Below are 23,563 nucleotides of genomic sequence, written 5' to 3'. Positions count from 1 at the left end.
ACATAAGAAAGAATTTCTTCACAGAAAGGATGATTAGACATTGGAATGGGCTGGCCAGGGAAGTGGTGGAGTAACCACCGCTAGAGGTGTTTAAGGACAGACTGGATGTGGCACTTGGTGCTGTGGTCTATTGACGCGGTGGTGTTTGGTTATAGGTCGGACTTGGTGATCCCAGAGGTCTCTTCCAACCTAACACATCCTGCGATCACCTGCGATTGCTGTGGCAGCACTGCAAGCCTTCCCAGCGCTGCATGGACGAGGCAGTCGGTGAAAGCGCAGCGCTGGCAATTCGCCGCGGGCTGAGCACACAATTAAAACGCAGCCTTGACTAATTTCGTGGGGTTACCGCGCATTTCCCGGGACACCTGAGGGGGAACTCGCTCTGCCCGCGGAGCGCGCTCAGCGCGGCCGGCAGAGGGCGCCGCGCGCGCTGCCGCTCCCGCCGGGCGGGGCGGCCCCGCCCCCTCTGTGCCGGCCCCGCCCCCTCTGTGCCGGCCCCGCCCCCTCCCTGGCCCCGCCCGGGCCGCGCCGCCCGCGGGGCCGAGCGGGGACTGCGCGCCGGGACCGCCCGGACCGCCCGTCCCGCCCCGCTGCCCGTCCTGTCCCGCCCCGCCCGGGCTCGCCCGCGGCGCCGGCACCGGCACCGCACACCCACCGCCGCAGCTCCATGCCGCGCTCCGGGAAGCGATGAGGTGCGGCCGCCCCGCTGGCGGGGGAGCGGGTGGGTCCGGGCGCTTGGCTCCGGGAGGGTTGCGCGGGGATGGATGGATGGACGGACGGATGGATGGATAGATGGACGAATGGACGGACGGACCCGCCGCGCCGCGCGGGAGAAGTTGCGATGGTTTTGGGAGCGCTCCGAGCGGGGTCTCCCGGCGCGGTGCTGGGCGGGAGCCCTCCCGCATCCCCGGGCGCTGCCCCCGCCCGCATCCCAGCCCGCACCCCCGGGCGCTGTCCCCGCGGGAGCAGCGGGCACAGGTGAAGTTGGGGCGGGCAGCTCCGCTCCGCCGGTAGCGCTGGAGTAGCGCGGCTGCCGCGGGCAGCGCGGTCTGCGCTCGGTCTGCGCTCCCCGGGGTGCGGGGTGGCCCCTAAACCCGCACATCCTCACTCACCCCCGTCACAGCATCGCGGTGAGTCTGAGTTGCCTCTTTCTCTCCGCCCGTTCTTCAGTCGGTGATTTGAAACAAGGCACGCTGATACGCTTCTTCATTAAGCATTCATTACTTTGAACGTTCATTCTTAATTTGTGCTCGTCCTTGTGTTTGTTTTGTGTGTTGTTACTCATTCAAGGTCAAACCGTATAGAGTTTGGACTTTATTTGTGTGAAGATATGATGAGCACTCCGTAGTCATGTTTCTTCCTCCTCCCTCTCGCTCCTGTTCAGCCTGAGCATTCCTGGAGAAGGTTTTTAAAAGAATAGATGAGGGTCATAAAAACTACTTGCTGACCGCTGCCTCCAGCTCTTTCGCATAATTGAAATGTGTTGGTTAATTCCTCGAATGAAAACAGAAAATCAGCTTAGAGAATTGATTTCCTGAGAATGCAATTTTTGGAAGAAGTTATTCAGGGGATGTCTTTGTTGTGTGCGCGGGTGAGGAGGATAACTCTAACCTGTTAGAGCTGGGTACCACTGAAAGTGCTGTGAGAGGACGTGGTGACAGCTGCTGTTGTTAGTGACTCCTGTCATGCAGGTGCGTTGCTTGGCTGTTCGGCTTGTGTCCTAAAATCTTCAAACTTTAAGGAAACTGATTAAAAAAAGTGGTGAACTCTTTAGTTTCTGAAAAGATTGCAGTGGAATTTAAGTAGTGCCATATCAAAGGTGGAAGAGATGGCATGAGAGTGGTGTGCTGGAGTACAGGGGTACTTCTCAAAGAACACAGGTGTGGGTGTGCTGGGCTGTGTGTGAGGAGCTGTGCGTGGGCTGGGCTGGTTCGTGGGGATGGGACCAGCTCAGAATTCATAATAATATGGTGTCTTTGCGGGAATAGGCTCGTGGTGTTAAGTGCTAAATTTCCCTGAGGATGAAAGCAGAGAGAATCTGTGCCTGCCTCTACTTTACATATTGCAGGGCTGGTTTTAGAGCATTGTGGAAGTTACTTGCTTTGACTGCTGTGAACATCAACAAGAGGAGCACTATCCTGCTGTAAGTCGTGACAGTTTTGCTGGTTGCTTTGGTGCGATTGAAGTTTCATTGTTGATTTTTACAAAAAGTATTTAGATGCTATTCTCAGCAAAGCCTTTTCTGGAACACCAGGGAAGAGCAGAAGATTGTACACTCTGCTTTTTTGTCTTGGTTCTGTGTTTACTCTTCTTTGTACATGGAAACAGAATCTTTTTCAGATTACAGCATTTAAAAGCATTTTCTGAAGAATCAGAAGGAAACACCACTCATTAGTAAACTTTTTTTCTCTTCTGCTTTGGCACGATGGTGTTTTAGAGATCCCATTTCACTCTGGTAATGGAAGACCAAAAGAGCTGTTAAGCTCCATCTGTATGCATTAGGGTAGGTGGTTGATTTGTACCCTGGGGCCATATTATCTGCTATTTCATTACTTCTGGATCAGTAATGATATTCAGGAAAACTGTATTTGTAGTGACTGCTTTCTAGGGACATCTCCTCACTAGAAAGCCGTGCCGATAAGGATCGCGCCGCCGCGTGTTTGCTGACGCTGCTCTGGTGGAGGCACCCGGGCTGCTTTGAGCTGCCTTTGATGGCACAAGTTCCAGGGTGTGTGAGTAAGAAGTGAGGATTCCCCTGGGTCTCCTTGCACTTCAGTATAATTTGTGTTGGTTTTTGTTTTTATTCCCTAACCAGTATTCAGTCTCTCACGTGTCCTCACACTGACGCTCAGAGCTCTGTGCGTGTTTTAGACACTTGGTCCTTTTGTGTTTGGGCACAGCACTAACTGCCCCAGGGGCTGGTAGCAGAGGAGAACCCGTGAGGAGCCTGAGCTGGAGCGAGTGAGATGTGCCAGGTGCTGCAGGTACCCTGTGCCAAGCTCAGTGCTGAATAACAGCAAAGGTGGAGCAGTGCAAGAATGGGTTTGGGGAGTGGAAAACCCAGGTGGTGCTTGCACTTTGTAAGCTTTTGATGTCCTTATTCTGTTGGTAGATGGGCATGGGGGTCGTGGTGGAAGATGTGCTGTGATGTGAACAGTTTCATCCAGGTGTCCAAGGCAACTGAGCTCATCTGGCTGTGCAGGCTGTAAGCAAAGAGTGAGAAAATACCAAAAAATAAATTATCCTGGGTTGACAGTGCTGCACTGACACAGTGAGTACCTGTGCCTGCTCTGCTTCCCTGCCCTGCAACGCCCCTGGCACCCCCATACCTTAACCGAAAGGGGTTCTGAAAGCTGAGCAACAGGGAAGCTGCTGCAGATTAAAGAGGTGATGGAAATGCCTGCAGGCTGTTGTTCAGGGAGGTAAGTTCTTCATTCTCCATTAGAGGTATATGCTGTGCTTTAATGGGGTGTGCTGTTCTGGGCTTGATGCTATTGATGGGCTGGAGGGGAGGAAAGCAGAGACCTGTCTGCGGGAGCCTCCTGACACAGAGGCGGATTTGGGAACTTTTGGGGGCATTTTTTTATGTGAGGGAAACTGTCCTGGTGGACTGCCCTGAAGTGTGTATAAAAAGTATCTGTAGGGTTGTCAGTTTTCAGAAACTTTATTGAAACTTGGGGGTTTTGTTTCAGTATGGTGAGAAACAAAGCACTGTTTTGACAAAACAGAGCTGCTCTGTGGTTTGTTACATGCAATAGAAAATGAAAATTTATCTTGTCCTGGCGGCAGTTCAGGGGCTCCTGTGTTACCAGTGTGGCTGAGGATCAGGAATGCTGCTGCTGCTGCCTAGGGCTGAGAGCTTGTGTGGTTTGCTTGTGAACCAGAAAAATTGAGAAGCTGTGTATGGGCTGTCATGCCTCATTGTGCTTGAGTTTCATGATATCGTGGCATCAGACTCTCTGTGCTGTTGTGCTGCGTTGCTCTGTGTTTGCTGGGTCCTTCCACGCCGTGAGGTTTTGCCCACATGTCACTCCAGCTCTTTGCCTAAACTTTGAAAGTGTTGATTTTTTACTTGTCTGTTATTTGCCCCTGGATAGTAAAGTAAATGTAGAATAAAGTGGATGGGAGGGTGTGGTGTGAAATGGGGCAGAGATTTACAGGTGAGGCCAGGATGATGCTGAGGATGCTGGACCCCGCCATGCTCCTTTTGGGAGCTGGGCTTCCCACCACAGCCAAAGCTGCTTCCAGAGTCCTGATAAAGCAGCAGGCACTGTGGTAGGTAAAGTACTGTTTATGTGAAAAAAATAAAACCCAGGAGATTGTGCCAGAGGATGAGAGTTGTGTGGGTCTCTTAAAACCAGAAACTCTGCAAGGAAGGCAGGTTTCTCTGCTCACCCTGTGAGGCTGCAGAGGTCCAGCCTCTGAGTCACTGATGAACTCTCCTACCCTACTTCTGTGTCTGAGCACAAGTGCTCACTGTCTGCAGTCTGGTTTTAAACACAAGAACAAAAAAATACTGTGCTTTGGACTAGCAAGCTTACCCTGAACATGCTGGTAATGCTCTTTCTGCTTTGAATGCCTCCTTATTGAGGCATCTCTAGGCATTCCTTTGTACTTCTGCTGTATTTAGTTAAAACGCTCGAGTATTAGGGACATGCTACATCATTTTTGTTGGGAATGCTCTTAGTTGTGCTTCCTTTCTGTTAGGATTTTTATTTGTTAAGCTTTTGTTCTGATTGAAACAAAATCTCAATTTTTTTTTTTTTGTAAAAGCTTTTTGGTCGTTCTCTTTCTTTTCTGTTGAGTCTCATCTTGCTGATATTTGTGTCTGAAAATAAAGTAGCTACTTTAAAAGGGCACTGGTTTTTTTCCTACCCCACCTGCACTCACAGAGCAGGGAGCTGTTTTGAGAAGGTGTGTGGAATGGGTGAGGAAGGAGGTTCAAGGACCACCAAGAAAGCAAATAAAAACCAGAATGTGCAAGCCCAGTTGCAGTGCAGGAATGTATGAAAAGTGTTTCAGCTGAGGTGATGTGACCTGAAAGGGTGGCAAATAAATGGCTTTATCAAGGAAATGAACATTTAGAACTACTTAAAAACTATTAGTATATGGAGAAGTAGTCACCTTTCTGACTCAGTTGCTTAAACAGAAAATATGTTTGTGCAGGAAAGGGATATTCTGGTAGTGAATAGTGGGTGTTTTTGAGAGGTTGGAGGTAGTCCAACTTAATGTGGCAAACTTCTGGGGCCAGGCTTGCTAGTGAGGGGGTACTCCTTGTCTGTCTTGAGCTTGTCAGGGATGCACAGAACACCATGTGCCATTTGGCTCTGTCAGACTGGCATAGCCCTCCAGAAGAAAGATAAATGAAACAATCTCCTCCGTCCTTGGGTGTAGTTGTGGCTGTTTCTGGCCCATCTCCCCAAGAGCTGGTAATTCACATTGGCCTTGTTTCAGCACATGGTGAGAGCAGAGTGGGGTTCTGTCTGTCTGCTGCCTCTTCAGCAGGGCTTTGTGGGGGGCAGAACTTCCCGTAGCACATTGTGGGATCTCGGAAGCTCAGCAGGGTCAGCCCTGGATTAGTACTTGGACGGGAGACCTCCTGGGAAATGCCGGGTGCTGTAGGTTCTAGTCCTGAGGACTTCACTGGCACTGTCCAAGCTTGCTCAGCCGTGGCAGATGAACCTCAGGACTTAAACGGTGGGGCCAGTTCTGCGCACGCTGAGCCTCACCTAAAATCCACTGCGCAGGCTGGAAGGGCACACCCACGTGGGGACAGCCCTTCCCAAATCTTCGTTCGCAAAGTTTGGCCATACATACATACATATTAAAAAAATAATTTTTTTTGTATGTGTATAATAGGACAGTGGTGTTGAGTCTTCAGAGAGACTTTTTTATCTTTGCTTAAGCCCCTTTTTTAACTGGATTGCTGGGTTTTCATTGCAGAATTGATCTGAGTGAAGAGCAGAGCAGAGAGGCTGAGGGTGCTGCAGTGTGGGAGTGGTGACTCCTGGGCATTAACATGCCCTCTGAGACACTTTGGAGAGCTGTAAGCTGCAAATATTTCAGATTGTGTAATTAATTTTAGCTCTCTGTAGTAAGCATGATATGTACCGCCCCAGCCAAGGAGATACCAGCGGTCTCTGTGATTGCCACTGTCCCCAGCAATGAGGTGCAGTTTATGGAGCATCAGTTTTTAGTGTGTGGTATGAAAAAAACCCTGAGGTGGTGGGAGGCTTGACAGTTATGGCAAACTTTATTTTACAAACCCACCCCAACAGAAACACGCAGCAGGATTCCTACTTGTGGCTCTTGTTTTCAATCTGTGTGTGTCTTGTTTTGCTGTTTAAAAATTTATCTGCGCTCCATCTTCTGAAATGTTTTGAAACAGTCAGGAAAATCACCCGTCCTGTGTGGGAATATGTACTGAATTAAATTACAGTTAATAAAACTGAGAATACACCCAGAGCACAAACTGTAATGGATGGGGGAGCAACCTGAAGATGTAGCACGATAAAGGTGAGTGCAGTTCAGCTGTTAATGAATGGGATTAAAACTCGTGTTTATGAGCAAGGGAGGCTTTCCACTGGGATGGAGTCTGTTTTGTGGCTGGCTTTCTGTCTCTGGTGGGTTGAAACAGAGCTCTGTTCCAGAGCCTTGCTGAAGCTCAGCACGGATGATTTGTATTCTCCCAGAGAGTAATTTGTCAGGAGATGAACAGCAATATGCTCAGTGTTTGCTGCAATAGCAAAGACAAGTCCAGTTAAAGACTTACTTCTTGGGGTAAAGTAATTTTTAAACTTTCCATCAAAAAAAAGTCGTAAACACCTCTGCCTGGCCTAGATTTCTTTCCAGTTCAAGTACTTTAGTGGAAGGTTCAGGTGCTGCAGAAAATGGGACAACCAGAGCTTGCCATTGGGAAGGGCACAGGTTTGGTCCATGGAGAGCATGTTGCTGGTGAAAGGTCACTGTTTCAGAAGTCAAATGATTTGGGAACTCGGTGAATTTGTCTAAACATTGTGATGTATTTTTAAGTAAAATTTTGGAAATTGAAACAAAATAAGCAGAAGGTGAAATTTCCCCCAAATGAAGCCATCATTTTTCAGGAATAAAGCTTGGCTTTAAATAAAAGCTTTAGTGTTGTTTTCAAGCAGAAGCAAAAAGAAAGTAAGGATATCCTAGTTCAGTTCTTTTTTTTTGGGGGGGAAGGGAGGTGTGGGGGTTTTTGTATGTTTTCTTTTTTCATTTTTTATTTTTTTTTCATTTCACAGAGAAGCCACATCATCTCTAGGTCCAACACTGAGACCATTGAGGATTGTTGTCTTCCTGTTACTTTTTGGTGTGGAACTAGGAATGATTCTCTCTTTTTCTTCAGTAACAAGTCTGAATTGGATATTAAGACCAGGCTGGATGATGCTCTGAACAACCTGGTCTAGTGGAAGGTGTCCCTGCCCACGGCAGGAGTTGGAACAAGATGGTCATTAAGGTCCTTTCCAACCCAAACCATTCTGTGATCCTCTTAAACACATACATTGGATAGAGTAGCTCTCATATAAGTTATTTTATGAGGCTTTTGTTAGGCCATCTCATTTCTAGATTTCTTTTTGGTGTCTCTGGAGCTTGAGAGTTGAATTTGGTGGGGGAGGATTTCTTTGCAGAGGTTGTGACAGTACGTTATTATTTTGTCTTGTTTTACTGAACACAGGGATGAGTGAAATGGGTGTGAGGTGTTTGGTCAGGCTACAGAAATGATCAAGTGAAATGTGCTTGGGACAGTGTTGCTCTGGAGCAAACCTGGGAATGAGCAGGTAGAGAGAAGCTTTGCAAGTTGACAGGGAGAGGGTAGTTTATAGAAAGGTGAACAGTAGAATGTGTTTAAAAGGACAGAAAATTGCTCATACTGGAATGTTTGCAAAGATGATGAAAATCGGTGTTGAGAGAAGGGATGTGAGAGTGAGAACCAGGAGATGGTGGCAGCTGGGAATGGAGCTGTGATGTGATGGGAAGGAATTTTGGTGAGTGCCAGTGGAAAGAGGAGAGGCAGGGAAGTGAGCTGGTGTTGAGGAACAGACTTGGACTGGAAATGTGTTCAGAAAGCAAATGACCCGAAGCCTCTGAATGACAAGGAGGGAAGAAAAGACCTGAGAAAGAGACATTATTAGAGTTTAATTTTAGTGAGAGCTGCAACAAAAAGAGGATGTTTTGTGTCACTGTGACTGATGGAAATAGGAACTAGAAGGGAGAGGAGAAACTTTAATGAACAAACAGGGTGGAGACAGAAGTGATGGAAGTATGTCAGGATTTGTTTTTTCCCTTAAAATATGTAAATCTCTACTCCCACCCTTCAAAAAGCCGATCCCCAACCCCTTTTATATATTGAGGAATATCAATGGTAACATATCCCGTCAAATTGGTTTGTTGTATATCCTGTCTAATTTTGGCAGGAAGTATAACCCTAATTACTTTTACTGTCAGGTTGATTGCCCTTTCCCTGTGCAGCTCTGGCTGAGCCTGTCTCGCTCTCTGGTTAAGCAGGGGCAGCTTTTTCTCCTGGCTATTTGGAAGAGTCTTGGCTGTGCAATACCCTCTCTCTGGGTCTGGAGAAATACCAGCTTGTGAGTCTTCCAGATGAGCTGCAACGACTTTCTTGTCACCGAAGGTTTAAAGCTGAAAGGTATTGATGGGCTAGAATTATTAGATTTGATTTTTTTTTGAGAGAGGAATGGAGAGGAATAGGATTTATTTGTGGGGTTTGTTTTGTTTGTTTATTTTTGTTTTTTTGTTTCCAGGGGGTGTGTGTGAGGTGTTTGACACCTTGTAAAAGACCACATATGTTAATTAGTCTTTGAAAAGAAAATGCAAGACACTTCATGTGGTGGTTCTGAACATGACATACTCTCTTGGTTTTCTAGATGTCAAATCAGCCTCTGTGGTTGACAGTTTGAAAGTACAAATTAAATGAAGACAACAAGTAGTAGATATGTTTTTTTGGTTCTGGGATGCTCGTGAATAATCCTGGAAGAAGCAACAGGGCAGCTGAGTAAGAAACTGTGGGGAAAAAAGTGGGACAGGAAGGTTGAGTGGGAAGTGGTGTTAGCTGGAATAAAGAAAATGGAACTTGGCAGTGGCTTCACTGCAAATACTCATAGCAAGAGTCCTCCTCCTGCAGAGGGTGATGAGGGGGAATGCAGGATGGGATGCAAAACTTATTGCAGAAAGGATGAGCAATGCAAACATGTTCAAAGTGATCTGCCAAAATGCCTCTGGAAGGCAGAACCTAAACTGAAGTAATTTGGAAGGACAGAATTTGAAAGCATCTGATTCTGCAGAGGAATGCATTTGGAGGTGTTAAATCTGGGAATTAACTTTTCCAAAATGGACTCCAATTTGAGGATAGGATTAATGCCTGTCTGCCTTTAGGAAGATGCAGATAGTTACTATTTTCTGCTAAGCTTGAAAAGAAAAATCTGAATAACACTCCTGGGACTGAGAGCTAAAGGTCAGAAACTTTGAATAGCAGCATTAATTGCTCCCTTTAAAGGATATAAAGGATCAGAGTCTTTCAGGACTTGCCTAAGGAGGAGAGCAATATTAATGCCTGTAAGTGATGATACAGCAAGACTCAAACAGTGGAGGTGGGGCAGGTTTTTTCTCTTGTTGCTCCAAAATAAGATCAAACTGCTGTTAACTGGGGTGTTCCCTGAGTGTCTGAGCATCATGGCATGACCTCAGCTGTGTGCTGTGTTTGATGCTTTCTGTCCCACTGTGCAGGGTCAAGCCTCGAGGAACACTCACAGCAGGGCTGGATGTTGCTGTACACATGGGCTTGCCTTGGGCCATCCAGTGCAGAGAACCTTTTTTAATTTTTACAATTTTTTAAAAGTCTCTGCTGGATTTTTCTGGCAGCCAAAATGATGCCACACTTTGATTTTTCATCTTTGCAAACTTCAGGTTTGAGCCACTGTCTTTGCAAGTTATGCTCCATTCTCCCAGGTGATGTTTTAACGTTACTGACTGATTAAAAAAGATGTGGTGCCTTAGAATGTGTGAATTATCTTGTGCACTGTGTTGCTGAGCTCTTCTTGTTAGTTCGGGCTGTGTTGGAGGAATGTAAATATTGAAGGAATCAGTGACATATGATGGAACTCGCTGGTGAAATGGGTTGTGCTTTTTCATCATGGCAATGGTTTTTAAGAAACTTGGGTTTCCACAGCTGCCTGTAAGATTCTGCCTAATGGTAATGAAGCTATTTCTGCTTTCCTTCTCTCATATATTCAGATTATTTACATGCTTATTCATGCAAGGAAGGGTTTTGGAAATCAGAAATTCCCAGTGTTGAAGAAACAAATAAAAAGCTTTGTTTGTCTACAGTTAGATTTGCAAAAAAGTCCTCATTGTAAAAGCACTTGATGCTAAAAATTTTGTTGGTTTTCCTTACTCCTGAGATGCCTTCCCTACTCTTTGCCTTCCTCCCTGTGTTCTTTTGGAAAAATCTTTTTGTCTCTAGGGAATGAGAAGAATTATGGGAAAATCATTATAATTTGCAAACAAGAATGCTTTTTAAATATTTAAATTGGTTTAACTTCATTGCCACAGGTGGTAGATTTTTTTTGTTCTCTTGATTTCATCTATGCATCTTGATGATCTGTGGAAAAGGATTTAGATTTGGCTTTTTCAATTAAAAAGAAATAAAAGAATACTTGCCTGCTGACTGCTCCTTTGGCTAAGTTACTGGGAGCTTGCCTTCACTGGGAGAGTTTTTAGAGTGTGTAAGCAAATCCTGCTGGACGATGTAATGATGTGTTTGGATTATGTTCCCTCCCTATTGCACATTCTACAGGGAAATGTATTTTCCATTCATCTGGTAGATGGCTGTGTAGGGTAGATTTTGATAGCTTTTGAAGCAGCAGAAGTCTCCTAGGCAGTTCTATTAAATTCCAGCTAATTCCAGGTGTGGGGAAGAAAGGGGAATGTTCCTCCTCCCCTCCCTGCAGGGCTCAGGTGGAAGGTGTGTGAGGCTGATGGATGGAGCTGAGAAACTCCTCATGCTGATGATCTTGGGTGGTGTGTGGTAAGTGAAACGTGAGGTTGCATACAAAAGAAGGCTAAAAAGTTGTTTCCAAAGAAAAATTCTTCAAACTCTTGCAGTATACCCTTAGACTACATAAGTTATCTTGATGTTTGCATTTTTATCTCTTGGTAGTTTCACGAGTTCTCTAAGGACGGTGTGGGTTTGCTTGTTGGATCAAATAACAGTGAGGAGGGGAAACACTAAAGCTTAAACTCAGCTTTAAATACCTGAGGTATTTCATTATAGTAAGCCTATTTAAAAAATTCATTTGATACTTGGCAGAGCCAAGAGTTACGTGCTCAGGATGGACAGTGAGGACCCTGTTAGGCAGGTGTTCAAGATCTGGTGCTCTCCCTGCAGACCGAATTTTTATGCCAGCAATATCTGCAATTATACACTGTAGAAAATACTTGCATCTTCTGTGGATTCAAATCCCTGAAAATAAATAGTTGCAGGTTGAAATATTGGCAGCCTGGAGGTGTATTTAAGCTTGCTCTGTAGATTACTCTTACATTTGTTTGCTATCTGGGGATGCTGCTTGCAGAGCTGAAAACCCTCTGAGCTGATCGTTACCAAGCGTTTAAAAGGAGTAGCAAAGTAGGAGTGTCAGATTCTGGCATCTGCATAAAGCCTTTTTTCATGTGAGCTTAGCTAAAACTTTTAAAAATAATATAGTCCCTAATGTCTGACCTTTTAATTAAAATTTCACTAGTTTTTTTAGGAGTTGGTTTTGTCAAGATACTTTTGCAGTGCAGTGCTCTTGGTGGCAGAGCTTTTTGTATTCTCCTCGACGGATAAATGATTAATGATCTCAACGCTGCCTTCTGGATCACCTTGTAAGAGGTCTCCTTCATCAATCTGGCAAGGGGATTGTATGGCAGTTTGCACCCTAATTACAGTCCCCAGCTGGGGATGTGCTGCTTAACAGATTACTTGGAGCACAAGTGGAGTCGGTGCAGACATGGATGGCCATGGAGTTGTTTGACGCTCGGCTGCAAAAATTAGATTTCCTTCTAGAAAAAATAAAACCCACTTCATATAAGCAGTGCAACAGATAAAAGTGTTTAGCTGGAATTAACTCTGTAACTTAAAGGTTTAATAATAACGGTGGTTCTGTGTTTTCCTTCCCTTCTCTTGCAGTGTTATAGACGAGGGCAGTATTGCAAGACAGAAATTTTATTACCAGTGGAAACATTAAGGTATTCCACAGGGCGAAACAAAAGTGATTCAAAAGGTGCTTTTGCAGATAATAAGTTTTAGCATTGAGCAGTTTACCCAGAAGGCAACAGATTATTTCTAGTGGTCTGTCATTATTGCTGGCCTTTTTTTCTGGCTCATTTGTGGTGTAATGCTGCTACTCAATTAAGATGTATTTCAGTAAAAACTATGAATGACAACTTCCACCAAGCATATTGCTAAGCATACACAGACGTGCCTGGTGCTCAGTCTGACAAGTGTGAGCCTGTTGCTGAGAAACAGCTCATTTAAGGACTAAGGCACAGAGGAAAACTTGCACAGCATCCACTCAAACACAATGAGAAGATTTTAGGCTTGGGAAGGATGTAATTGCCAATGGTTTTGCATATATGTATCAGTGCTGTAGTATCAATATTGCTGAAGTAGTGAACGTTATGAATATCTGGATCACCTGGAAAAAAACTGATTTTTTTTTAATGATAAGAATTTATTTCCATGATCTGAGGATCATCTGGACACTGATAACTTCCCACTGGGTGACATGTACTGGAAGGGTAAAGGCAGTGAAAAGGGACATGAGTAGGCTGAGGCTGGAATTGAAGAACTGTAGGGATTAATATTTGTGTTTAGGACAGCAGAAAGCTTCAGTAGTGCAGTGGCTGCTGTGAAGGTGTGGGTATGTATGTCTGACTTTGTCTAACTTGAAAGAGGAAAGAAGAGTCTTTACTGCTCAGTGAAAAAGCAGCTGAGTATACCCGACCTGTGTTTTAGTGCTGTGGAAGAGTAGCAAGTCCTGGGAGTCTTCCCTGTGAGCTCAACTCCCTTGGAGCATGAAAAGGAGCTGGTAGGTGTGTGGAAAGCAGCAGGGTATCCTGCTGTGTCCTAGATTTGAAACAAAACCTCCTCGAAGTTTTTACTCCTAGACATGGTCAGGTCATGGTTGGTTATGGTGCATTTACTCTTTCTGTGTTTTCCTCTCCATGGCAAATGGAGGAATGGACCGTAGAGTTGTTCCATTCTCATGAAACCACGTGCACTTCATGGTGAAAACACATCTGAGGGATCATCCGAAAGGTTCTGGTTTCTTTGACCAAGGTTTGCTCTAAGGTGGAGCTCAAGGCATCCTGTCTTCTGATTCCCTCTTGCTCCTTGGGCTTCTCTGAGAAGCCAACAGCCCTTCGGTACCTCATTCTCTCTGCTAAGGACTAAAGACTGGCTGTCCAGCTTCTGTTTATTGTCTTGTTAAAAAGCAGATGCACCGTTCCCTCCCTATCAGTCTTTCAGACAGGAGATAGCACGGTCTGGTGTTCTTGTGAGCGTCATCACTCTTGTGTTTGCAGAAGCAATTGGAAGCAAATGATCCAGGTCGCTGTTATTACTCATATTTGGTGTTTTTTTCTAGTTCTGCAGCTTCAACTCCTTATTTGAGCTGTGTTGACACGTCATGAAATGCCACATTTTGGTCTCTAGTCGTGCATATTAATGGTCAAGTGGTGCAGCCTCTCGCTGATCTCGTTTTTCCTTGGCGGCTCTCTGGGGTTTTGTTGCAGGACAAATACATCACAGGTACTCAAGAGGAAAACATTTTCTCCTAAATTATTTTAGCAAATGGAAACCCTTTTTCACACTGGCTGAGGACTTTGTCTTGGCTGTAAGCCTGAGAGATTTAAACATTTGCAGTTCCTTTTATTGTTCAAGCCCGTGCAGCGTATTTTAGGGGAGCGAACAGTCTGTCAGGTTACCAGAAATCATTACTTTGCCAGAGAGTTATCGAATGGATGGGAAAACAGGTGTTTGTCAGATTTTTACCTTCTGGACTGAATATTTTTGATGTTGGGGAACTTTTATCTGCAGTCAGCCACTGTGCTCTGTATAGGAGAAGGCTTAATTCAGATTATCTGAGCAATCAGGGAGCAGAGATGCGGTTCTGTGATTCATAATTGAAATTTAGCCTTTAGATTAACTTCATTAGTATGCTGTTGAACAAGGATGGAGTGTTAATAAATGAAAAAATCCTTCTGGGTTTAAGCACCAAAGAGTCACAATAGGTCTCTGCAGTTCATTATGAATTTTTTATTTTTGCTGTGACAGCATTATTTTTGATTTTGTCTTTTCTGCTCAAAGTTGTACAGAGAGAAGTAAGAGAGTGGTTTTATCTGATGTGAGGTGAAACCCAAAATTCTTCTAATAAAGCCACACTTATGAGCCACTGTGAGATCAAGAAAAGTAGCATTAGAAAATAAGACTTCAGTCTCCTTTCTAACTGATAATTTGAGTAATGAGTGAAACTTTGTGTGGAAACTACAGGTAGAAACTACAGAGGTAGAAACTAGAGTCTCCAGTCATTGGCTTGTACCTGTTCATCCTACTGAGATGAAAAATGCCTGATTTCTGATTTCCATATTCTGATTACTTTGTAAATTCTTGATCTTAAGTTTAATTAAAGGACTTTTCCAACCTAAATGATTCTGTGTGTATCTCACAGGGCTGTTGGTGTAGAAGGGAGTGTTCAGGCTTCTGCAAGTGGTATTTTCTGGCATGAAATAAAGGTTAATGTAGCTGAGTTTCAAGGGACTGTGCTGTAACTGAGGAAGTTGTTGCTGTTTTTATTTGGTAGGCTGTTTTTGCATTTTCATACGACGTTTTTTATGCTTTGCATGGTTTCATGAGAGATTTGGATGGATTCTCATTTGTTATTTGTAGAGCAGTACTAAGAAAGTAAGTTCAAGAAAAAAAAAATCCTGTTACCAGAATGGAAAAGAAGATATTAGGGATTTCTGATTCCTTCCTGTCTTCACAGTTGCTCTTGATCTCCCTAAAACCTGTATCAGTGTATTCTGAGTTGTCTGTACATATGCCTTTCAGTGGAGAGCCGTGCACTTGATGTAATCCTGTGTGCTTTGAGGTGCCACGGCATCTGCTTCTGCAGGGAAGGATTAGGGGGGGAGGGTTTTCCTGCGTTCAGCCTTGGGGGAAGCACAGATTGCTGAACAGCAGAGCAGGTTGGTGTGGAGTGCTGGAAGGGCTGGGGGCTGTCTGAGCTCCGGGCACGGAGCCCCTGCAGCCCTGCAGGGTTGGGCTCTGCGGAGCTTTGGGGCTCTGCTGCATCCTGGGGAAGTGCGGTGGAGAGGTTGGAAAGTCTGGAAAAGAAGAATGAAGAAAGGAGCAGAAAGTGTTTGTTGTGACAAGTGTGTAGAGTCCTTGAGTATTGGGGAAGAGCACAGGCTGTGATCTGGCAGAAGTGTCACACCTCTTTGTATGTTTTAGTGTGGGGACACACAAACTTAAAAACTTCTGAAAGGGGTGACATTAAAATGAGCTTGTATGAGGCAGTTTAAAATCCATGGAATCAAATAACTTCCACTGTTGCACCCTATGGAAGGTGAGTCCTAACCAGCAGATGTAGTTCACATCCCAAAATGTCCTAATTCTCCCAAAAGCTATTCTTAGGAAACCTTGACTTAAGATTCACTGCTGGACTGGAGGGAAAAATTGTACCAGTGCTGTTTCCAGCTTACTGCAAGCCCTCTGTAGGAGGAGTGAAATATTTGACCTCTAGAAGGATTCAAGCCCAAAAATATAAATTAAAAATAATTTTTAACTTTTCTTCCTTTTTTTCCCCCTCTTTGATGACCGAATTGGAATATTTGCTTTGCCTTTGAGCAGTACCTGGAGTGTAAGATACCATATTCAGTTTTAAATAGGGAAGCTTAATCTGAAAGAATTTGCATTTTCCTAAGAGAAAACCATGCACAGAGAAAGAGGAGAGAGCAAAGGAAGTAAATAGAGAATTATGGACTTCAGATAACATTTAACCATAGTCCAATAATGCAAAGTTGAATGATGAACTACCTGCTTGAAGACCAAAAGATAAACTCGATCTCCCACAGCCATTAACATTACACTTGAGATGCCATGAGAGGAAGCACAGTTTGTGAAGATACTTGAATAAGGGATGATGATGGCTTTAGTTCTCTTAATGAAGTGGGATTTCCAGTAGGAAAACAGTGGGAGAGAAATGCAAGAAACATCTGAAGAGAGTGGGGAAAAGATAAAAGTTACGTTTGCTTTTCAGGAAACCACTGTTGATGTTTCATTTCAGTGAGATGCTGTAATGAATTCCCTGGGGATGCTCAAGAGTCAAATACTGTTTCCAGTGTTTTGTTTTCTATAATAGAGAACTTTCTGTTCATCCTGATCCTTAAGTTGTGAGGAATCCCTTGACCTTTGCAGCTCCAGATGGGGACTGTCTCACCTTTCCAGCTCTGGAGAACTTGGGTGAGCTTCTGTACCTCCTGCCAGGTCATGGCTGTCCTCACTCAGTAGATCTGCTGTTGAGGAAAGAGAAATGCTTGTGCCTCTCCAGATAACTCAAGATCATGCTTACCTCGAAGCAGTTAAGGTGAAATGCAAACAGTCATTTATCTACAAAATTTGAATTAGTGAAATCCCAGATGGAGAAACGAGAGAAACTCTTCACTTCCGTGTGTGTTTGCAAAGGTTAAACTGGAGAGATTTGTTTGCGTGATGTGCTGGAGCCTCTGTTGATGTGGTGGGGGTCAAGTGTTCCCTCTTCCTGCCTTCTTGATGCTTCACTTAGTGCTGCCTGGAGAATTTTCCTAAGTATTAGTGGTGTTTATGGCCAGTCTCTCTTCTGAAGTCTGATGAAGGATGCAGACAAATGTAACCTTTTAACCATAACCAAGTTTATTTTCATTATCTAAGGGTTAGCATGACCTGTTACCTTAACTAAAGCAGATAATGCTTTATATATTAAAAACTTCTGAGGTCAATATAAATATTTTATATTTATATTTGGAGACTCAAATATATATGGTTTCCTACATTTAATTGATTACTTAATTACTCCTTGCCTCACTGAAGGATAAATCCTTCAGCATCTCTTCAATGATTTGTAGACTAACTCAGTGCAAGGTGTCTCCCTGTGTAGGAACTGTGAAACCAGATATAAATACTTAAAATAAACATTGCGTTTTTCTGGTCCTTGATTGAGACCATGTCACAATGACAGGTACCTGATGTGGTGTGACTGATCCAGTCCATATAACCTCTAACAAGTTGTTATTCATGAATGTCTTTATTCAAATTAAAAATTGGGGTAATAAACGTAGCTTTCTGTAAGACAAATGTATATGAAATACAATCACAAGTGGAAACCTTTCACTGAACTAACAGCTCCTCCTGCTTCACAGTCTCTGCACCCTTTTTCCTCTTGTTACTTCTTTCCAAAAGAGGAAATGCAAAATGGGAATATGTTGAAACCCACTGAAGTCGGTGTGAGGTGTCTTGTTGATTTAAATGGGAATAGAAGAGCCAGTGGTCCCATATTTTTACTTCAAATAAATTTCCCACTGTATGGAGGCACTGTCTGCAAATAGACTGTCAACATGCCTTGAAAGAATTTAAGCAGAAATGAAAAAGCTTAAGTAGAATCTGCTTCCAGCCTTTAATATTATTATTTTGATATTCCAGATTTTCATATCCCTTCCTTAAGCAATTCACAGGATCACAGCCTGAGCTTTTAAAATATCTACTCACTTGTGGAAAGCATCTGGTAGGCTGTTTCTATTGAAACAGAGCTTAATCTCTGGCTTCACTGATCCTCTCTTTTAGTCAGAGCTGTCACTTACTTCAGGTCAGCTCAGGCACACTATAAATCAGGACCTTCTCGCCAGTCAGGCAGTGATTGATTCAGTTTTGCAGCACTCGAGGGCAGTCACTGCTGGTTTGAGGCTCAGTTAACGTGGCCTGAAAGGGCTGAGCTGGGAGCTGGTGGGGTCTGGAGCCTGGACTGGTGTTATTGGTTTGCACTATGGGCCTGGGCAAATAATTGACATTTAAATGTAAAAGTACTTGTAGTGCTTGGGTCTTTTTGTTGTTTTTTTTTCCTCTCTGTGTTAAATGTGAGTTCTTTAAGGCCCCTGTGCTGGACACCGTGTTCAGAGTTGTTTAGCTTCCCTAGTATCTGGAAGTACTTCCAGATGGAAAATTATGCACCCTGGTGAGTGCCTCAGATGGAGAGATATGTGCTAATGGAAAAGAGAAAAAAATATCTTTTTTAACAATTCTACAGAATAATTGAAAATAAGAGTAAATGAAATTTTAATTTTCTTCTGAAGGTATGGAAAGCCTTCCTCCCATGCCATGTCCTGTCTGCACCACAACCCATAGGTTGGAAACCCTCCAATCCTTTGTGGTGCTGAGCAGTGGATGACAAGTGCATGGTATGGGACTGAACTCTTCATGTTAATATTAAAAAGTACTTGGGAGGGACCGAGTTCTCTGATGTGCAGTTTTTGTTTCTGTGCCTCATACCATACAAAGAGCTACTCTCACATGTTGGTGTTCCTGGGAAGAGAAGGGAAGGGCTGTGTGTGTATCCTGGTGGCTCTCTGGGTTTCCAAGTTAACTCAGGTGTGTGTTCTGTAGCTTTTCCATGCTCTCGGAGAACAGCAAAGCACTGCTGGTGTAAAGATGCTCAACATTGCAGCTCACTGGTAAAAAAAAGAAAGATCCCTTGAAAACACCCACTTTTTATAACTGTTTCAAAAATTAAGTATACTTTATAAGTAAGGGCAAATGAAATCTGTTTTCCTGAGGCAGATGAAACTACAAGGATAACTGATGGCAAATCAAAGGAAAGTAGGAATGGACTTTTATCCTCTTTGCTATCTGTGGGTCTTCTGCTGTGGTATCTCCTGCTTGTTTTGAAATTGCCCCAGTTAGGCTGGTCTGAAGTTATTGTTGCTATGAGGGAAATGTTTTTTACATTAGAAAGGTGTTTCATTTGACTAGCCTTGAAAGGTTTTTTGTTCAGTAGTAGTTCCATTTCCAAAAGCCACAGCCAGCCTCACAGAGTGGACAAGTAAGGAAATCTAAGAAGTGCATTTTCTGACAGTATGTGGTATTTTTTTGTTTATCTGAATGACTCTGAAATTCTGTTCTCTTGAAACAGCAATGAGGAAATACTTCTGGTTTTCTGATTAGATGAAAAAAAAAAGGAAATATTCTGTCTGATCTGTGGAATACACTTGGAGCAATCCCAGTGTGGTGAGGGACACCCTGGGCAGTGAAGAGGATCCTGCCAGGCAGGCTGCCCTCGGTGCTCAGCAAAGCGTCTCTGGCTCACTTAGCCCTTTTATGTCTCAATATTCTGTGTGTGCTGAAGGGTGATGGTGGTGGTGTGTGCTGGGATTGCTGCTGGTGTCACTGCACTGATGAATTGATGCTTCCTGAAGGAGCTTTGCTCTTTGTGCCAACCTGACTTGGCCATGCAGCCACATCCTCAGCTCTCCTACATGGAGACTGTGACAAGCTGCACATTAGTGCAAAAAGATTCTTTTTGTGCATCTTTAGAGCCTCTAAATATATGCTTGTATACATGCCAGAATTTCTGAGTAATTATTCCATTAAAACATGAATATTTGAAGTAACTAAAACAAATGAGTTGTGATAACATTGTGTATGACTGAATTTGCATAGCCTGTTTAATAGATATGAATTGTTACTGTGTTTAGTTTAATTTGTCATCATTTGCCCTGCTTTACTATTGTTTTGAATGCAAAAATTAAGGTCTAAATACTTACTCTTCTACAGGGACTTGCTGGCATCTGCAAAGGAGTTGTGTGCCTGACTCAGGAATGTGTCTACTCATGTTTCCACTCCACCTTCTTTTTTCTGTTCCTTCTTAGTACTATTTGGAGTTTGCCACTGCAGTGTTGGAGCAGCTGCTGTAGAGATGGGAATGAACTGGAGCCAGCCCTTGTAAAGGAGCGAGTTAATATATTTATAAGGATACTATATATAGGTACTTTGATATCAATATATACTATTAAATAATGTATAATGTATTTACAGGAAAGAAATTTCAGCTCTGCAGATGCAATTGCACCTGCAATTACATGGCAACAAGCAGCACATATAGGTTGTAGGGATTGGCAATGTTAGTCCATTTAAAAACAAGTGGAAAATTGCTGTAAAAGTCCAGAGTGGGCTAAATGCCATCTGGATTCTTAACAAATCTTGATGCAGGTTTTAAAATTGTTCAGAGGAACTTTTGGAGGTAGTAAACAGAATTTAAAAGCCTTTGAACTTGAGAATTGGAGCATCTTCTGAGAGAGATTTGTCAGTGTAGGAGATGCAGTGTTTTTGTGAGCTACTCCTAGAATTGATCCCGTGGGGAGCTCGGGATTATTGGAAACCTCTTCACCAAGTGGTGGGAATATTTGTTCAGCCTTGCCTTCCTTAATAGAAGAAGTAATGGTTGTGTGATAGGACTTTGGAGGTTAAATGATGTTCTTTGATTATATGGAAGAAAATGAGAGCTACTCAGCAGTGGAGAAGATTGGTCAGGCAGGTGGTCATAGCTGAAGCCAGAAATCCCTGTGTAAATGTTAACAGTTATTAAAATCAATGTTCTTCTTTCTGTATTTCCAGCATATTAAGGGTTGAAAGGGGAAGAAAAGGTTAATCACTTACCAGTATAAACAATATGTTGGCTTACAAGGCAAGAATTTCTAATTTCTTTTCAAAGGCATTAAAGTGTAAGTATGTTTTCTAATTCATATATGTAATCAAACCCAAGTGAAAACAAAACCATGAACAAACAAAACCTCCAGCCACCCCAGAAACAAAAAGAGACCTCCTGAAATTAAACAACCCATAGGGTGAGATGAGCTGGCTGCTTTGAGCTGGAAGGTCTTGTCCTGTGTCCTATCACCTCAGATTTAAGTTGTTTGGTTTTACAGACAGTTATTTTGAGGTTGTTCTTGTTTGAAATAATGTAATAAGTAGTAGGATGAGGAGAAAAATGGATGGCAGAAGCCAGAAGAGCAGTTGAGCCTGAGGGAGTTGGGGCTCAGCGCCAGCAGTGATGTCTTGGTGACCACCCTGCTGGAGACAGTGCTGGACACTTGCAGGAGGTGCCTCTGGGGGCACATCCCTCTCCTGGGGCCTTGGGGAGAAGCTGCTACTGTCCTGATTTCTTCTGGCAACAAAGTGCTGCTGCCAAACCTGCTTTTTCTTGGCTCCCCAAGGGCTCCTCATTGAATCAGTTGGGTTGGAAGAGACTTCCGAGATCATCAAGTCCAGCCCTTAATCCAATCGCACTTTGATTGCCAGATCATGGCACTGAGTGCCACGTTCAGTCTCACCTTGAAAACCTCCAGGGTCGGAGAATCCACCACCTCCCTGGGCAGCCCATTCCAATGCCTGACCACTCTGTAAAGAACTTCTTTGTGATATTCAACCTGAACCTCCCCTGGCAGAGCTTAAGCCCGTGCCCTCTTGTCTTACTGTTGGTTGCCTGAGAGAAGAGACCAATCCCCACTGGCTACAACATCCTTTCAGGGAGTTGTAGAGAGTGATAAGGTCTCCCCTGAGCCTCCTCAGCTCCAGAAGCAACGACAAGAGCTGCTGGCAGGGTCCTGGTGCCACCTTCAAGTGTTTCTTAATCAGTCCCCTTATTACTTTGTCACAACTCTGTCTTGGTAACCTCTGACAGGGATCCTTCCCGCAAAACACCCTGACTTTGAATGAGGATAATGCTCTGCTCGATGATGGTGATGGATTCACTAACGTTATTTGACATGTATTTCATGTTAAAATTAATGTCGTCTTTGATGTTGTGAAGGTTGAATTCAGAGAAGGTAATTGATTTTTGAGCTGAAAAGATGTCTTCAAAGTGCTTGGCAGTGAGTGGTGGCTCAGGTTGTAGTGGTGTCCTGGCTGTCATTCCAGTTGCAGAGCAGCCTCCCAGCCTTGGTGGGTAAAGTACCAACACTGGAAATGTCCCAGGAACACACGGAAACAGCACAAACTGAGTGGCTTGGGAGTTTTTTGCCTGTAAAATAAACGACCCAGGATTTCTTGAAGTTGCAAATATGATGGTATCATCTTTTTTTCATTTAGAGCTTTGTAAATTACTAAAATAAGTGCGGGAAAAATAGATAACTTATTTGCAGTTGGTACTAGATAATTTACCAGCTACTTGCTTTTTTTTAATATTTCGGATTTTTATTTTAGAATTAAAAAGTGTTGCCTCCAGAAACTTTCTTGAATTTGATATTATAGAAGATAGTGAAGGTTCAGGTACTAATCCTTGGAAATGCAGTTCAGGGAGGTGAAGCAGCCATGAAATGGCTCCTGAATCCCCTAATTCTGGGTAGTAATACTATGGATTGCTGACTGCATGTGTTAGTTGCATCATCAAATGTTTGGGAAGTTTTTGCCCAATAGCAAGGAGTTCTGACACTAAATGCTTCAGTCTGTGATGTGAAGGCTTTGTGTGGTGGAAAGCACATTGTTAGGGTGGAATTGTCTCCTGTTACAGTACAGGGCACGTAGGAATGCAGGTAGAAGGGGTGATTAAATTCAGGGTATGTTGGTTATTACAGCTGATTGCACATTCAGTGGGAAGGGACTCTTGAAACTGTAGCTGAATAACTCTGGAGAGTCCAGATGCTTTAATCTGAGGGCTCAGGCTCTGGATTTTTACCTTTTATTTTTCTGCACCTGAAAGGGAAGTGGAGCTTGAATAGAAATCACTTGGGCTGTGTAGGTGTGCTGATGTATTAGAGGCACAATTTGTGCTTTTGTATGTCTGCAGTGATCTTTTTTTCCCTTTGGAGTGGATCTGAAGGTTTGACTGTTCCCACCTCAGCTTCTGCAATGGTAGAGCCCAATTTTCTGGAATGCTGCCATTGGTGGGCACTGTCATCAAAATCAACGGGAATCTCAAAATAGTTGGTACTAGTCATGACATAAACAAGTTTGTGTGAAAGTTTGATTATTAAATAGATGTTTAAAGTCTTTACAATTATGCCTTTCACTATAAATGTGCTATGACAGATTTAGTTATTTAATAGGTATTTAAAGTATTTAAAATGATGCCTTTCACTGTAAAGGTGCTATGAGAGATGAAATGACATCTTTAAAGTTTTGTTTCAAAGTTCTTCCATATTTTCATGAAGAGTCAAGTATTTTCCCTACTACTTGATTGAGCCTAGCAAAATGATTTTTTAAATCCATTTCTATTGTAAAGTAGCAATACTGTAACATGCAGCAGTCACTGACAGGGTGTTAATTCACTATAATATTATTAAGAGACTTCTAATAACTTTAAATACATCTTCATCACATTAAAAGTTCGTGCATAGGTACAACGAGAAAGGTTGTTTTCAAATTCAAGGAAAGTGCCCAAGAATGCTATTTGTCCCTAATTAAATATTGAGCACTCCTGTATTAAATATTTAATTGGCCTGCTGTTCTGCAGTGAAG

The 23,563-nt window shown here is 43.4% G+C and overlaps 1 protein-coding gene across 1 annotated transcript in view; it reads left to right on the top strand.

Moving 5' to 3' along the window:
- The first annotated feature begins 610 nt into the window (after positions 1 to 610).
- THSD7B (thrombospondin type 1 domain containing 7B) overlaps positions 611 to 23,563 on the top strand; it is a 310,428-nt gene continuing 287,475 nt past the window's right edge. The window contains exon 1 of the mRNA XM_071562679.1: positions 611 to 692. The gene's annotated coding sequence lies outside the window, so the exon portion shown is untranslated. The remainder of the gene's footprint in view (positions 693 to 23,563) is intronic.

This window comes from Pithys albifrons, chromosome 8 (assembly GCF_047495875.1).
Source record: "Pithys albifrons albifrons isolate INPA30051 chromosome 8, PitAlb_v1, whole genome shotgun sequence".
In the NCBI taxonomy this organism is placed as follows: domain Eukaryota; kingdom Metazoa; phylum Chordata; class Aves; order Passeriformes; family Thamnophilidae; genus Pithys; species Pithys albifrons.
Note: the sequence above shows the minus strand (reverse complement) of the source record. Positions and strands in the feature narration are given on the sequence as shown.